We start from the raw sequence: 16,483 nt of genomic DNA on the forward strand, positions 1-16,483 counted from the left end.
GATACATCATTTGATTTATTGGAAAGCCTGGGGTGATAGTTTTTTGTGTTGAACTATGGAAAACTTGAGACTGGTTTGTGTCCCCTGTCTGTCACCTTTCCCCCGCAAGGTTTTAGCATCCTTTCACTGTGGAAGGGGCAAGCCTGTGAGTCTGTGGTTTACTAAAGCTGACCTTCTGGGTTTTGAAAATATAAATGAAACAAAGTTGGAAATCTGACATGAAAAGTTAAACCTATACAGTAACAAACCAAAATTATTTATACTTCGGAATTTAATACAAACAGGGGTTTTCTTGTGCAAAGAAGCTCAAAGTGAACTTTTTTGTTGTCAACAAAAAGTTGAGAGGGTAGAATTTTGCAGAAAAGTTGGGGGTTTTTTAAATTTTTGAATATGCAACACCTTTTATTACTTGGAAACAAATGATCCATAAGGTTTTACTCAATGAAAAGCTATACAGTGGGTTAGTCTCTCCTGCATTCTTTCTGATGGTCCTAATTTCACCAACTCTTTGTGCCCGAGAGTACACTTTAGTTTCACCAAACACTGAGAAACTGGAAGAAAAAATAAGGCAGTGTAGGACTAACTCTCTGAGATGTTATGGAAATGTACTTTGTATTCACAGACGATAGGTATACACCATATGTCTTCTCTGATTTTATGTTCGGACCTGTTCAAGAAGTATTGTTTCTATTTATTTTGATTATTTTCCATCATCACCCATGCATGCCAGTCGACAGCTTGAGAATAGATTCTGTAGGACGATCAACAGAAATAGAAATTGGTCATCTTGTGAATATATTCCTGTTACAATTTATTTACATTGTAGGCTGGGAAAGTGGAAACCAGTCAGTCTCCAAGCCACAGTGAGTGCTCTCAAGTACCTACACTTTACTTCAAGTTTTCCTCCACAGATAATGTTTTCTTAGGTGCATTGATCTAGGGTGTCCTAGACTTTCTTAATAAAGGAGTTAGAAAACACAAGCAGCCTTCCACACTACTTGAATTCCAGCTTCCTTTTCCATTGCTGCTGAAGGTTACTGGTGTGGCAATGGCTGCTGTAAGGCCTTACAGAGAACAGGAGGCAAACAAGTTTGGTCACTTCAAAAGGCATTTTATTTTTCATTTTGTCTTTCATGCAAAAGTGCATAAGAAATCTTCTGTCAGGAGAGAAGAAGATGTGCAAGCAACAAAAGAGGTTTTCTGTTTGCTGGGGACTCTGATTTAAAGATAAGAAAGAAATAGACTTGCATTCCTGATTGCATGTATATTCTGTGACTACACATATATTTTATTAGAAAGAAGTACAGTTCAATCTATACCAGGATGCATTTGGTTTCAGTCAGAAGCTAGCTTGTAACATGTGTTGCTGCTTAGCAGAGGGTCAGTGCTGGTGGTAGAGAAAGCCCTTCCTGAGTTGGTATGTTCTGGCACCTGCTTATCCCTCCCTAAGCCTCCCTAGTCCTGTTCTTTTCCTGTTCTTTATCTCTTTTTCCCAGTATTTTTGTTCTTCTAGTTTCTTACACATGCATCTCAGTTTGCCTTCTTGTCCCCACCTCCTGCATTGAGACAGGTTATTTCCCCATGTGCCAGAGATCAGCAGAAAAGGGGCATCAGCAGCATTGATTAATCATTTCCCTGGCCCTTTGCCTGTGTCTAAAACAGCTCATATTTTTAAGTTGCAGGGTAAAATTGTTGGCCCTAGCCATAGGGTGAGCTACTTAATTGATAGGTGTTCTTTGGAGAAGGCAGCTTCCAAATGCTAAAACACAGGTCTTCAAAAAAGAAGGCTGCACTCAGTATATGCAAAATACAGTTTTCCTGTGGCATCTTGTATGGAGACAGAGAACCATTGTTAGATGGCACATGCTTGACATAATGTATATATTGTCTGTCACAAATTTCTAATCTTTGTCCCACAAATAGGGAGAGTTTCCCTGTGAAATGAGTGTTGGAATTTTTATATTTAAGTAATTGGATTTTTAAAAGTAGTTGATGGTTCTCCTAAACATCCAACCTACAGCAAATACTGTCCGTGGAGTTGCACTGAAGTGAAAATAGGATCTTGGAATGAGAAAGGTTTGATAACTTTAAGTAAATACAGATGTTGTGTCTGATGTTTTCTGGTATGAGAACCCTGCCTTTCCTTTCCAGGAACAGGAAGAAACAGGGTTTTTGTCTTGTAACTCATCCCATAATAAGGATGTCAATTGGATCGGGAAAATGGAAGAGGGGCCATTTAAGCCTTGTCTATAACCCAGTGTGCTGGGCAGAGGAATCTTAGGGAAGTAATCTACAAAGTAGAAACTAAGGACTTACTGTACAAGGGTTTAGCAAGGAGGTACCATTCTTTGTAATTACCTCTCTTCAGGCTGTCTTCTGGTGTCATGCACCTGCCTGTTAACTATTGGAAAACTCTTAAAACTTAAATAACTTTCCATATGCCACTAATCAGGTACAGTCATGTCCTGATTTTGGAAGGGAACTCAAAAACTTATGTCTTCCATCCTCATGCTTTCACACGGAAATAAAGAGGGGCTATTTCTCTCATGAGTTCTAAAGAAACTGTTTGAAGACGAAGGTAAACTCAACACTTCATGGTTTAGTCCAATTTTATCAAATACTCAGTAGTTACAAAAAAAAAGTTGTCTAAAAAACATCTATTGAATGTGTTAGAGATGGAAGTTCTAACTTATTTTTGTTAAGACCCACGACATCTTCTTTTAGAAAGTGTGCCAAGGGATACGACCTAATGAACCTAGTACATGTTCCATTTAAGTAAAAAGTAATTAAACTGATTAATTTTTAGGGACTTGGAAGATATATTCAAAATACTGACATCAAAACTTGTATGATTCAGAATTCTGCATCTTTAAAAAGACCTTCAAGTACTTCATGTGCTCTCAGAGAATAAGATTTGCATGATGAATGCCGAGTATTAGACATTAGAATTGCAGGAACATCCCAATACCTCATTTCTGTTTGAGGAAAGTATGGTTAAGTCACATTCTTCAAGTGTGTCCAGTGAGTGATCTAGCAGGCACCAATTCAATGGTAATAAACAATTAAAGTATTAACAAAGCAATAGGCAATGGTTTAACTCTGCTCTTTTATTTTTATAAATCATTGCTTTTGATTCCCTCGGGAGTTTAAAATTTATGCAAAGAGTAGCATCCTCCTTTTCATGGTTTTCCCCTGACCCTGGATATATTTTGTATTTGTGCTATTTCAAAAACATATTGGTTCTGAATGTTTTGGGCTACTTTAATAACAGCTGAATGAGCCCAACCCAGTTTGCATAAGCCTTATAAGCAGAGATGATCCTTTTAAGTGCTTTTGTGACTTTGCATTTATTTAGTGTTGTGACCAGCAGTTCCATTTAACTGCCTTAGAGTTCCTGGTCCACTTGATTTGATATACGTTTAAAACTAGGTTGATGGGATTTAGAAGAGATGTAATGCTTTAAATTATATGATGTGCATTTTTATTGCTGTTGGAAATGGTTGTGTTGACATTTCCATAAACAAATTTTTTCTCATATAAGGCTGGGGTTTTTTCTTTTTTTTTTTTAAGAAAATGGGAATCAAAATGTCTCTTGTCTCCTGCTACCTCCTGTCTTCCTCTACCTCAGTGTTTGTTCTCCCTCTTGATGCTCTTAATGGTTTGTTGTCATGGCTTGACAGTTTCTGATGAGACCGCATGGAAGTTGACATACATTTTGGACTGTAGGACACCAGAAAAGGAAGAAGGCGGCTTTAAAACAAGCAGGTGGTTAAAACCTATATACTTTTTATAATTTTAGGGAGAAACTTACAAATACCTGGAAAGATTGATCAGTTCCATATATTATAAGAAGAGTGAGGAAGATTGTTTACTATAATATTTGAGGAGAAGAATTATATATGTGCCATAAACAATTGTTTAATGTGAAAATATTCTCCTATGCAAAGATATGTATAGGTTGAATTTTTTTCAAACTTCTCACATGCTGGAGTTTGTTGGTGTTTTTTGTTTGTTTGTTTGTTTTTTTAACTTGGGACATCTAATTCATGTATGATAAATTAAGTATGTATATGAGCCCATTCATGCTGATTAGGTATTTCCAAAATTACAGGACTATAAAAATACCTAAAGTACCTGCTATGGAGTTTTATCCTAAATTTGTGTACAGTGTCTTTATTCAAGGACTGAGTGGGTGATTCATTTTTTTCATTGGCATACTGAACTTTTGAATGTAAACTGAAAAGCTTTGGTTTTCTGATTTATGACAAAAAAATATATGTTTCTTGTAATTTTTTTCCCTGTGCTTTCTGAGTAATTCTGTTCTTGTCCATTTTTTTCAAAACTGTGTGTTGGTATATTTAATTTCAGGAAGCACTGATCCTAGAAAATGTTGACATCTGATCCCCCCCATATGGAGGTTTTCAGGACTGGATATCTATCTGTAATTGATTTATGAATTATCAACTCTCTTGCAGATAAAGCATCTTCAATGCTTGCCCTCTGCTCCAAGTTCTGATAAGATTGCTCTTTAGTGCTAGCACCATAAATAACTTTATTGTTATAGGCACATGCACTCTTGTGCATTATCAAATGGGTTGAAACAACTGACTGAATTTGAAGATGTCAATAACCAGCCAGCCATCATATACAAATGTAACTGATGTAGATTATTATACTGTATGTGTAAATGGGATGTGTGAGCAACTCTGCTGATTACCAACACAAGAAGATCTCCAAAGCTTATTAGCCATTAGATAAGGACCAGCTTTGGTCTATTAAGTTGTAATAAATATTCCTATTAGTTTTTTCCTTCCCACTTGGTATTGTGCTTTTGTGTTCTTGTGCTTTGTCAGGGTTTGTGCTTCCTTAATTTATGGAGATGTCAGTTAAATTGGTCAGACTATTCCTCTGCCTTTTGTTTAAAGAAAAAAATATTCTTTCTTTGCTCCAAAAGATGAAGGGATAGGAAGGGAAGGACACACTTGTGTTCTCTGAATACAGTAGTATAGTTAGACCATAGTGTCTGGACATGTGGCGCATATTGCATTTATATAGCAGTAATGCAGAACAGAAGTGGAAAATATGGTATTTCTTGTGTCTTGGTTATATTATTGTCCCAGCTGTAAATTAAGTAAGATTGTGTTTGCTTTTCAGTGCCTGCATTATCATACTTACCATAAATAACTTTTTCTTCAGTTTTTTTACCTACTGCTCCTAGCCACTTGTATTTTCTCCTCTCTTTATCTATGCTATGTTTTCTGTCCTAGGAACATCTTAGAAAAAGACCAGATTACAGTTCCTGTTACACGTTTCATAAGGTTACAATTCGGCTGTCATTCTTTGCCCAGTCTTCTAGTGTCTTTAAATTCAAATTCTCTCAGTCTGCCATGGATGTGACTGGGTGTGATTTATGATGCAATAGAACACTTACAAAGTATAAGGCTAGAAGTCAAGTACCATTAAATGCATAAATGCGTGAATGGTTGTGCCATAAGTCACATATTAAAATGCCATGTGATTGTAAGTTGGCCCAGTGAAATACTTTACTTAAAAAAATGATAAGAAAGTTCAGAACTAATTTATTTAAAATTATTTTAAAATTACTTTCTAATTCTGAGTAATTAATTGTTTTAAATTGAATACAAATTAAATGGGTTAAAATGATAAAATATGTGTTCTGTATTTTAAGTTAACACTAAAAGGTCTCTAAATAGTTTTAGATGAAAAAGAGTGCAGGTGTGCGTTTTTAAAGCTAATAGGATTACTGTATTTTGCAGGACGAAGGTCCCTAAATTCTTTCTCAATCGCTACTTTTTTCTCATAGGCAGAAACTTACAAAAGTGTCTGAGGATTATGAGCATCCAGTCTGATATAAGTCATAAAGAATAGGTCCTGCAGTCTTTTGTTACGGTTTCCTCTTGCACTGGCTGTTTAGAAGTTGATCAAAGTAACTTTGCAGTAGAGTAGTATGTGGTAATTTTCTATTAGTAAAAGCATTATAAAAGATCTAAAACAAGGTGGGATTTTTTCCATCCTCAAATGCTTTATGCTTACTTTAAATATTAGAACTTGGACATTTTTGTTGCCTATCTAAACTTCCAGTCCACCTTGTGTCCTAAGGTCTTGGTTAGGGTATTCCATACCAGTGTGCCCAGAGCTCAGTTTTTCAGCCTTGCAAGTGATAAAGCAAGGCTTTTTTGTTTTTGTAGAATTTGTAGAATTTTTATAGCATTTCTTAGATGTTTCTCAGAGCATGAAGTTCTTATGATGTAAGTCTCCCTTTAACTTTCCACCCCAGGTGAATCTTGACGATTGTCAATTTAAGCTTTGTGTTTAGGATGCTGAATTGCAACAGTTTTTCACATTCAGTTTCAAATTCCAAGTGTGAAGATGGTGGTAGATCTCACTGAAAAATGGAACTTCTGTTCCCTGCAGACTTCCAATAGTTCATAATCTTGTTTTATGGCTATATGAGATAGAGTTGAGATCTTGGAATTTCATTTTGATAAATCTAAAATACCATCTTCATTTTGACATGTTACACTATATATCATTCTATTATATATAAATAATGGCTTTAAGGAGAAAAAGTGTGTTCCTGAAAATGTGAGTTAAGTAATGTGCTACCGTGAAACTTTGATTTTTTTTGCATTTTCTGATGTTTATGGGTTCTGTCAGAGAAAAATATTTGATAACTGTAATAGAGAGCAATGTTTAAATGGGCAATGATTACCAAGGCCCCCTTTTTTGATTTGGTATGGTGACTAAGGTATGAAAAATTAAGCCTCTTTTAAGTTCTGCTTTTTTAATACTGTATAGGAAAAGTGTGTTACCTCACATAAAATGAAACTCAGAGTACTCTGAAGTCCTGAGTTTGAAATACAGTAAATTCAATGAATGGCAGTTTCACCATCTGTCAGACAAGTTTTACTCAGAATAATTTCTCATAGTAGGAAAAAATGATGCTGAGGTGGCAGATGATGGATGAGTGGGGATGATCAAAGGAGCCCTGGGCCTGGGAAGTACAACTTTTGGCCTTACTGCAACTTATGTATGAAGATTTTTGTATTAAAACTTTGCAGTTCTATGCAACCTCAATTTAATGAGGAAAATGCTTTCAAGAGGTAGGATAACATTATTGGCTCCATTTGATGTGTGTGAAAATTGCAACACAGAAAAATGAAGGAAGAAAAAGTGTGCCTGAAAGCTCATGTTTAAAGGTGACCTCTAAACCAAACTTCAGTAAGACTTAAGTCTGGGAGCGAGTGCACGCCTTTAAAAGTATTTAAAAGTGCTTTAAAAGTAATATCTGAAGTGTCTGGTTGGAAAATGCACAATAAACTGTTTTGGGAGCAGTAACTCTCCCAGACCCGTCTTACTACAAGGGCATCCAAACTGCCCTTGGATTTTCTGCTACAGTAGCACTTCACATACATTTTGGCTTGAGTCAGAGTCCCTCACTTTCTTAGCAGCTGACAATCAGTAAATACCCCAACAAGGAGAAAACGAATCCTGGGCTTCATCACTCACAGCCTTCCCAGTTCAGACAACTTGTGACTTCTTTTACCTCTAAACAAAGGTCCCTCTGTAAGGCAACTTGTCATTGGACCTTCTTCATTCCTTTCTAATGAGCACTAAGGAAGTAGTTATGATTTATTAATATCTCTGGTCACAAGGTCTACAATGTAATTAAAACACTGCAGATTTTCAGCACATTTTACAGCATAATATGTTGCTACTAAGGTGTTTCAGGGAGTTATGGAGGCCAACTGTGTGGGTGGCTCTTAGAGGTAGAAAAAATAGGAATGGGGAAAGTAAAATTAATACAAGTGTTAAATATAGTAATTTAACAGCAGTCTTGTGTGACCCTTTTCATGTGTGATCCCTTATGACTATTTAAAAAAAAAGAAAGCCAAAAGATGTTGACTTGTGCTGTTCTTAGAATGGGAACACTCAGACTCACAGTGGATGTCTTCCAGCTACTGACATTCAGTAGACAGTGGAAGCATGATTAAGGGTCAAAGAACAGCTTCTCTGTCTGAAACAGAGAAATACTTATTTTTATCTTTTTTTCTTTATCTTAGGAAAAAAGTAATCAAAGCTTATTAAACTCCCTTTGGGAGGGTGATACCCAACACTCGTTTTCATGAAGGTGCTCTCTGAATTTTAAATATTTAAGTTCCATTTAAGTATCATTCCGCTTCTGACATTTGGATTTGGATTAGAAAGCTTGTCCTACAGCTGCTTGTCAAGCGCTCAGACTGTAGAAGTAAGGGAATCTTGTCACATTACATCTAATTTTTCCAGTTTTGCCTGCCATACTGTGACAAGGTCAAAGCAGAGCACAAAGCTCTGAGTTACAGCTAAAACCAAGATATAACAAATTTCTCAATACAGTTGCCTGAATTTAAAACAAATGGAGAAAGGGGACTTTTTTCAAAAATTCTGGGAGATGCCAAACACCTAGCATTCCAAGATAATTTAATGTGCATTGGAAATTTTCATTTAGATGTTTTTCATGTCTGAGGATTTTGACCAGTAATTCTCCTATGGATGTATTTGCTGGTCATAGATTTTAGCTAATTACTGAGTGGTGAAGATATAATTTCTTTCACTGTGCTTTTAAATTATACAGTTCCACGGCTATTGTCGCTACTAACTGTTCTATAACCGTACCTTCAGTGTTGCGGATGCAATGCACACATGGGGCTGTTTCTTTTTTTTTTCTTTCCCTTTGCTTTTTTCTCTGGACTTCTGAACACTCACATTGATTTTGGAAAGGTATTGCATTGGTACACACAAATGAATTTTCACTGACTACTCCTTGTGTGTGTATGAATACAATTGCATTGCCAGCTCAGAACTGAGCCTCAGAAAAAAGTGCAAAGCTGGAGGTGGGCAGAAGTACTCAAATCCCTAGAGATGGAGGTGGCTTTTTAATGGAATTTTCAAAAGGAGCTAAATTATTTCATATCTTGGTTTTGAGAGGTTTAAAGGGAGTAAGGCAACTAGTCTGTTAGGAGATTAGTTATTTGTAACACTTTCAAATTACATTTTGCCATGTGTGACTGAGTGTGACTAGGACTATTGTCCCCTTTATCAGAGCATGGATGACATGATGGAAAATGCTGGTGAAGGATGTTCTCTTTTTTAATACAACTTTGACATGAAAGCAGAATTCTGCAGTGGAACTTGCAGCATTTAGATTAATTACAAAATAAATAGGAAAGCGGCTTCAATCAGATGTAGATATGAGGAACAGAGAAGCTCCATACTCTAATTAAAAAAACCCACTTTATACCTTCTCATTCAGATAACAAAAAAAATCTCGGATGGTGGACACTTATTCTGTATTATTTAGGTACTAAATTGTCCTATGTATGTTGGAACTGCTAGTAGGTAAGAACAAATAATGCAACCAGTTTTCCTCTGGTGCTAAGCTTAAATTAAACAGTCCCACCAAAAGATGATACTTCCTCTTCCTTCCTCTGCAGATCCCAAATCTTTGTGAGTGGCAGAGTAGTTGAAACAGAATTTCCTATGGCATTCAATCCACCGCATAGATTCCGTAATGTCTGATATGCTGTACATGCAAGTTGAATATTTTATCCAGGTAAATTTTCTGCTGTCTTATTATGAGAGTTCACTTCACAGTATGACATTTTTTTACTCTTTTTTTACTCTTTTTTTTTTTCACCAGCCAGTCGTCCTGGATTCAAGAACTTGTCCTGAAGTTCCTGCAGGAGTTTAATATCATCAGAATATCTGTTTTGTTTTGTTGGTTATTAGAAAATTATTGACAGTAGGCAAGAGGATAGATGTGTGCACATACAGATAGTAGGCCTGTGTAAGATTTGTCTCCCTAGACACTAGGTTAGAGAGCAAACATCTGATCAGAGTTTGCAATTCTCTAATGGTTGTTCTTACCCCTTAGAGAAATAACCAGCTGGCTGATGGTACAGATGGTCACAACTGCACATTCAACTTTGATCTGTGCATGTGCAAATTAGAGTCATGGGGTGCGTATTAGCTTGGCTATGTCAAAGGATAGATCAGTAAAGTTGCTTATTCCTACCTGTTGGAAAAAAATTACAGTCCGGGTCCTATAAGCTCAACTGTATTCATGTGAGAAGGCAACGTACTTCCATGGCCGGCGACAGAGAAGACTACCCTGGATAACAGGGAGCTTTGGCGGAAACTCGGGGAGAAGAGAGTTTACTGCTTTTGGAAGAAGGGGCTGGCCACTCACAGTGATTACAAAGATGCTGTGAGGCTATGCAGGGTGGAAATTAGGAGGTCTAAAGCCCAGCTGGAAATTAATCTGGCTTCAGCAATCAAGGACAAGAAATGTTTCTATAAGTATGTGAGCAGCAAAAGAAAGACCAGGGAGAGCCTCCATCCCCTGCTAGATGCAGGAGGAAACATGGTAAAAAGTGATGAGGAAAAGGCTGAGGTCCTTAATGCCTTCTTTGCCTCGGTCTTTAATAGCAAGACTAGTTGTACTGAGGGAATCCAGCCTCCTCAGCCAGAAGACAGAGACTGGGAGAACAACCCCCCCGCAATCCAGGAGGAGATAGTCAGTGACCTACTGCATCACATAGACATACACAGTATATGGGACCGGATGGGATACACCCAAGAATGCTGAAGGAGCTGGCTGGGGTGCTTGCCAAGCCACTTTCCATCATTTACCAGCAGTGCTGGCTGACCGGGGAGGTCCCGACAGATTGGAAATTGGCCAATGTGACGCCCATCTATAAGAAGGGTCAGAAGGATGATCTAGGAAGTTACAGGCCTGTCAGCTTGATGTCGGTGCTTGGGAAGCTGATGGAGCAGCTCATCCTGAGTACCATCATACAACACATGCGGGACGACCAGATGATCAGGCCCAGTCAGCATGGGTTTATGCAAGGCGGGTCCTGCTTGACAAACCTGATCTCCTTCTACGACAGGGCGATCTGCTTATTGGATGAGGGAAAGGCTGTGGATGTTGTTTACCTTGACTTCAGTAAGGCCTTTGACACCATTTCCCACAGCATTCTCCTGGTGAAACTGGCTGCTCGTGGATTGGATGGGCACATGCTTCGCTGGGTAAAAAACTGTCTGGATGGCCGGGCCCAAAGAGTTGTGGTGAATGGAGTTAAATCCAGTTGGCAGCCAGTCACGAGTGGTATCCCTTATGGCTTGGTTTTGGGGCCACTCCTGTTTAACATCTTTATTGATGATCTAGACGAGGGGATCGAGTGCGCCCTCAGTAAGTTTGCAGATGACACCAAGTTGGGTGGGAGTGTTGATCTGCTCGAGGGTAGGGAGGCTCTGCAGAGAGATCTGGACAGGCTGGAGCGATGGGCTAAGGCCAACTGTAGGAGTTTCAATAAGGTCAAATGCCGGGTGCTGCACGTGGGCCACAACAACTCCCAGCAGCGCTACAGACTTGGGGAGGAGTGGCTGGAGAGCTGCCAGTCAGAGAGGGACCTGGGGGTGTTGATTGACAGCTGGCTGAACAGGAGCCAGCAGTGTGCCCAGGTGGCCAAGAAGGCCAATGGCATCCAGGCCTGTATCAGAAATAGCATGGCCAGCAGGGACAGGGAAGAGATCTTACCCCTGTACTCGGCACTGGTGAGTCCGCACCTCGATTACTGTGTTCAGTTTTGGGCCCCTCACTCCCAAAAGGACATTGAATGACTCGAGCGTGTCCAGAGAAGGGCAACGAAGCTGGTGAAGGGTCTGGAGCACATGTCGTATGAGGAGCGGCTGAGGGAACTGGGGTTGTTTAGTCTGGAGAAGAGGAGGCTGAGGGGAGACCTCATCGCCCTCTACAACTACCTGAAAGGAGGTTGCAGAAAACTGGGGATGAGCCTCTTTAACGAAGTAATAAGTGACAGGACAAGAGGTAATGGCCTCAAGTTGTGCCAGGGAAGGTTTAGACTAGGTTTTAGGAAGCATTTCTTTACAGAACGGGTTATTAGGCAGTGGAATGGATTGCCCAGGGAGGTGGTGGAGTCCCCATCCCTGGAGGTGTTTAAGAGTAGGGTCAACATAGTGCCGAGGCATATGATGTAGTTGGGAACTGTCAATGTTGGGTTGATGGTTGGACTGGTTGATCTTCAATGTCTTTTCCAACCTAGATGATTCTGTGATTCTGTGATTCTATGATTCTTTTAGGGATGTTTGTCTCCCCCTCTCTCTCTCTCTCTCCTTAGAAGGCTCAATAGGGAATGACTTGGCAATGAAAATAGGCCTGTTTATGAATCAGACACTTGAATCATTATCCTGAAGTTATTATTTTTTATGTAAATATGGCAGTTATGAGGCTGAATATACAATTAATGAAGCTAGTTATAGGAATAAACATTAGCTAATCCACCAAAAGATGTCAACTGTATTTTTAATCTTTCAAAGGAAGTGCAGGTAATTCTTTCCTTGCTTTCTCTATCTTCCTACTTTCTCACAAATCTGTGAACTGTTTAGAGAAAAATTTAGCTCTTAATGTCCAGTTGAGGCAGTGTGGAATAAAACAAGGCAGTGGAATCCAAGAGTGACTTACAGCCTATATAAACCCACTAAAATTGTAATTGTAACAAATTGTGGTGCATCAGTCAGTTCCAGATCTAATCACAGAATCACAGAATCATTCATGTTGGAAAAGACCCTTGCGATCATCGATTCCAAGCATCAGCCCTACTCTACAAAGTTCTCCCCTACATCATATCCCCCAACATCACATCCAAATGACCCTTAAACACAACCAGGGATGGTGACTCCACCACCTCCCTGGGCAGCCTATTGCACTGTCTGACCACTCTTTCTGTGAAAAATTTTTTTCTATGTCCAGCCTGAACCTTCTCTGTTGCAGTTTAAAGCCATTTTTTCTTGTTCTGTCACTAATCATCTGTGAGAAGAGACCAGCACCAACCTCTCTACAATGTCTTTTCAGGTAGTTGTAGAGAGTGATGAGGTCTCCCCTTAACCTTCTCCTCCTCAAATTAAACAGTACCATCTCCTTCAATTGCTCCTCAGAGGATTTGTTCTCCAGGCCCTTAACCAGCTTTGTTGCCCTCCTCTGCACTCACTCCAGCACCTCGATATCTCTCTTGTATTGAGGTGCCCAAAACTGGACACAATACTCCAGGTGTGGCCTCACCAGTGCAGAGTACAGGGGGACTATCACCTCCCGACTTCTGCTGGTCACACTATTCCTAATACAAGCCAGGATGCTGTTGGCTTTCTTGGCCACCTGGGCACAGTGCTGGCTCATGTTCAGTTGCTTGTCAGTTAGAACCCCCAGTTCCTTCTCTTCCACACAGCTCTCCAGCCACACCTCCCCAAGCCTGTAGCGATGCATGGGGTTGTTGTGGCCCAAGTGCAGGACCTGGCACTTGGCCTTGTTGAAGCTCATCCTGTTAATGTTGGCCCACCGATCCAATCTATCCAAGTCTCTCTGTAGAGCCTCGCTATCTTCATGCAGATCAACACTCCCTCTTAATTCGGTGTCCTGCGAATTTACTGATGATACACTCTATGTCCTTATCAAGGTCATCAATAAAGATGTTAAACAGAAATGGTCCCAACACCGAGCCGTGAGGAATACCACTTGTGACCGGCCGCCAGCTAGATTTAACTCCATTGACCACCACTCTTTGGGAACGTCCATCCAGCCAGTGCTTGACCCAGCAGACTGTTCGCTCATCCAGGCCATGGGCAGCCAGTTTTTCTATGAGAGTTCTCTGGGGAACTGTGTTGAATGCTTTTCAAAAATCCAGGTAGACAATATCCACAGCCTTTCCCTCATCCAATAGTTGGGTCATCCTGTCATAGAAGGAGATCAGGTTTGTCAGGCAGGACCTGCCTTTCATAAACCCGTGCTGACTAGGCCTGATCCCCTGGTTGTCCATTATATGACTGCTAATGGCACTCAAGATGACCTGTTCCATGACCTTCCCTGGCATCGAGGTCAGACTGACAGGTCTATAGTTTCCAGGATCGTCCTTTCTGCCTTTCTTGTAGATGGGTGTTACATTTGCTACCCTCCAGTCCAATGGGACCTCCCCGATTTCCGGTAAATCATGGAAAGCGGCTTGGCGAGCACATCTGCCAACTCTTTCAGCACCCTTGGGTGTAACCCATCTCGTCCCACAGACTTGTGTGCATCCAAGTGGTGTAGCAGGTCTCTGACCACTTCCTCTTTAATTGTGATGACCTCATTCTGCTTCCCCTCCCCATCTCTCAGCTCATGAGGCTGGGTGTCCAGGGAACAGCCAGTTCCACTGCTAAAGACTGAGGCAAAGTAGGTGTTGAGCACCTCAGCCTTTTCCTCATCCTTAGTTACCATGTTTCCCTCTGCATCCAATAAAGGAGGGAGATTTTCCCTAATCCTCCTTTTGTTGTTAATGAATTTATAGAAACATTTTTTATTATCCTTAACAGCTATAGCCAGGTTGAGCTCTAGCTGTGCTTTGGCTCTCCTAATGTTCTTCCTGCATAACTTCACTACGACTTTATAGCCTTCATGAGAGACCTGCCCCCTCTTCCAAAGGCAATAGATTCTCCTTTTGTTCTTGAGATCCAGCCAAAGGTCCCTGTTTAGCCAGGCCGCTTGCTTGTTTATCAGCACATAGGAACAGCCTGCTTCTGCACCTTTAAGACTTCGCTTTTGAAGTATGTCCAGCCTTCCTGGACTCCCATATCCTTCAAGGCAGCCTCCCAAGGGATTTTGTCAATCAGTCTTTTGAATGGGTCAAAGTTAGCCCTCTGGAAGTCTAAGGTGGCAGATTTACTAACCCCTCTCTTTGTTTCTCGAAGGATTGAAAACTCAATCATCTCATGGTCGCTGCACCCCAGACGGCCTCCAACCTTTACCTCCCCCACAAGCTCTTCCCTGTTCTCAAGAAGCAGGTCCAGGAGGGCACCTTACCTAGTCGGCTCACTCTCCAGCTGTGTGAGGAAGTTATCCTCCACACATTCCAGGAACCTCCTGGATTGTTCCCCCTCTGCTGTGCTGTGATCCCAGCAGATACCCGGGAGGTTAAAGTCCCCCACAAGAACAGCGACAAGTGACCGTGAGATTTCTCCCAACTGTTTTTAGAAACTTCATCCACCTCTCTGCTTTGGTTGGGAGGTCTGTAGCAGACTCCCACAGCAAGATCCACTTTATTGGCCCTTAACCTGATCCAAACACTCTCAACCCCGTTATCACTATACTTGATTTCTGAGCTGTCATAGCATTCTCTAACATACAGGGCCACTCCACTACCTCTCCTTCCCTGTCTATCCCTCCTGAAGAACTTGTAGTCATTGATTGCAGCACTCCAGTCGTGTGAGGCATCCCACCATATTTCTGTTATAGCTACTATGTCATAGTTCTTGTGCTGCATCATGGCTTCAACCTCCCCCCGTTTGTTGCTCATACTGCGTGCATTGGTATAGATGCACTTGAGATGAGCTAGTGAATCCAACACCTTTTTGTGAGCGTGGGCCCCATTTCCTACCAGACCATTCTCAGGTGCTTTCATTATTTCTAAACATCTATCACTTCTCTCAAATGAAATGGCAGAGGGAGAGCCCTCACTAGTCCACCATCCTTCAAGCCTTGGCATGCTTCCCTTGAGCTTATTCCTAACAGGCCCAGTTATCTCCCCGTCCCCTCTCATATCTAGTTTAAAGCCCTGTCAATAAGCCCTGCTAACTCCTGCCCCAGAATCCTTTTCTCTCTCTGGGACAGGTGTATCCCTGTAGCTTGTAGCTTTCAACAGAAATAGCTCATGGTAAAATTTACTGTCTATGGGCTAAGCCAAATTGAAGGAATGCATTAATCTGTATCTTCAATACAGATTCTTCAGTATAAGGCTTCTGTTCCTTGCAGGTAATCAAGGGTTCATTTGAAAAGCATGCAAAATTTATCTACCAGTAAAGTTAGTGAGAATATTGCTATTATCATCTAAGGGAATAATGCTAAGAACATCTGAAATTCCTTCCTGGTTTATAGACTTCAGATTGCTCTAGTTTTTATCTTTTAAATTAGAGATTGTGTATCCAAAGAACCTCAGAAGATCAAAAAAATCTGCCTGTACTTACTCCAGTGTTAAATTGTCAGTGATTTCTTCTGGAGGGTGCTGTTTATTGGAACCCTTTGGAAAGGTAAAATCACTTGAATGATATATATGAAGATGGTGTGCTTGACTTCTTGAGACTTTTGTTATTACAGCTATGTGCTGGTCCACTTGCCTCTCATCTAATCCTGTTTCTTTTGGCTGCCCAGAAAGGTTTATGATGATTATTCAATACTGTTTGCTAGAATTACCAAATCAGTATTTAAAATATATTGGTGCTGGATATTTCCAGAATTCAGCAGAACTTGCAGTATATGTGACACATATACAGTCAAATACATTAAAACATTTAGGTCACTAGAATTAGTTGAAAGGGTTGAATAATGTAGTCTGGCAGTTAGTTAACTTTTTCTATGAAGCAAACCCTTTGTGGT

The sequence above is a fragment of the Strix aluco genome, chromosome 1 (genome assembly GCF_031877795.1).
Source record: "Strix aluco isolate bStrAlu1 chromosome 1, bStrAlu1.hap1, whole genome shotgun sequence".
In the NCBI taxonomy this organism is placed as follows: domain Eukaryota; kingdom Metazoa; phylum Chordata; class Aves; order Strigiformes; family Strigidae; genus Strix; species Strix aluco.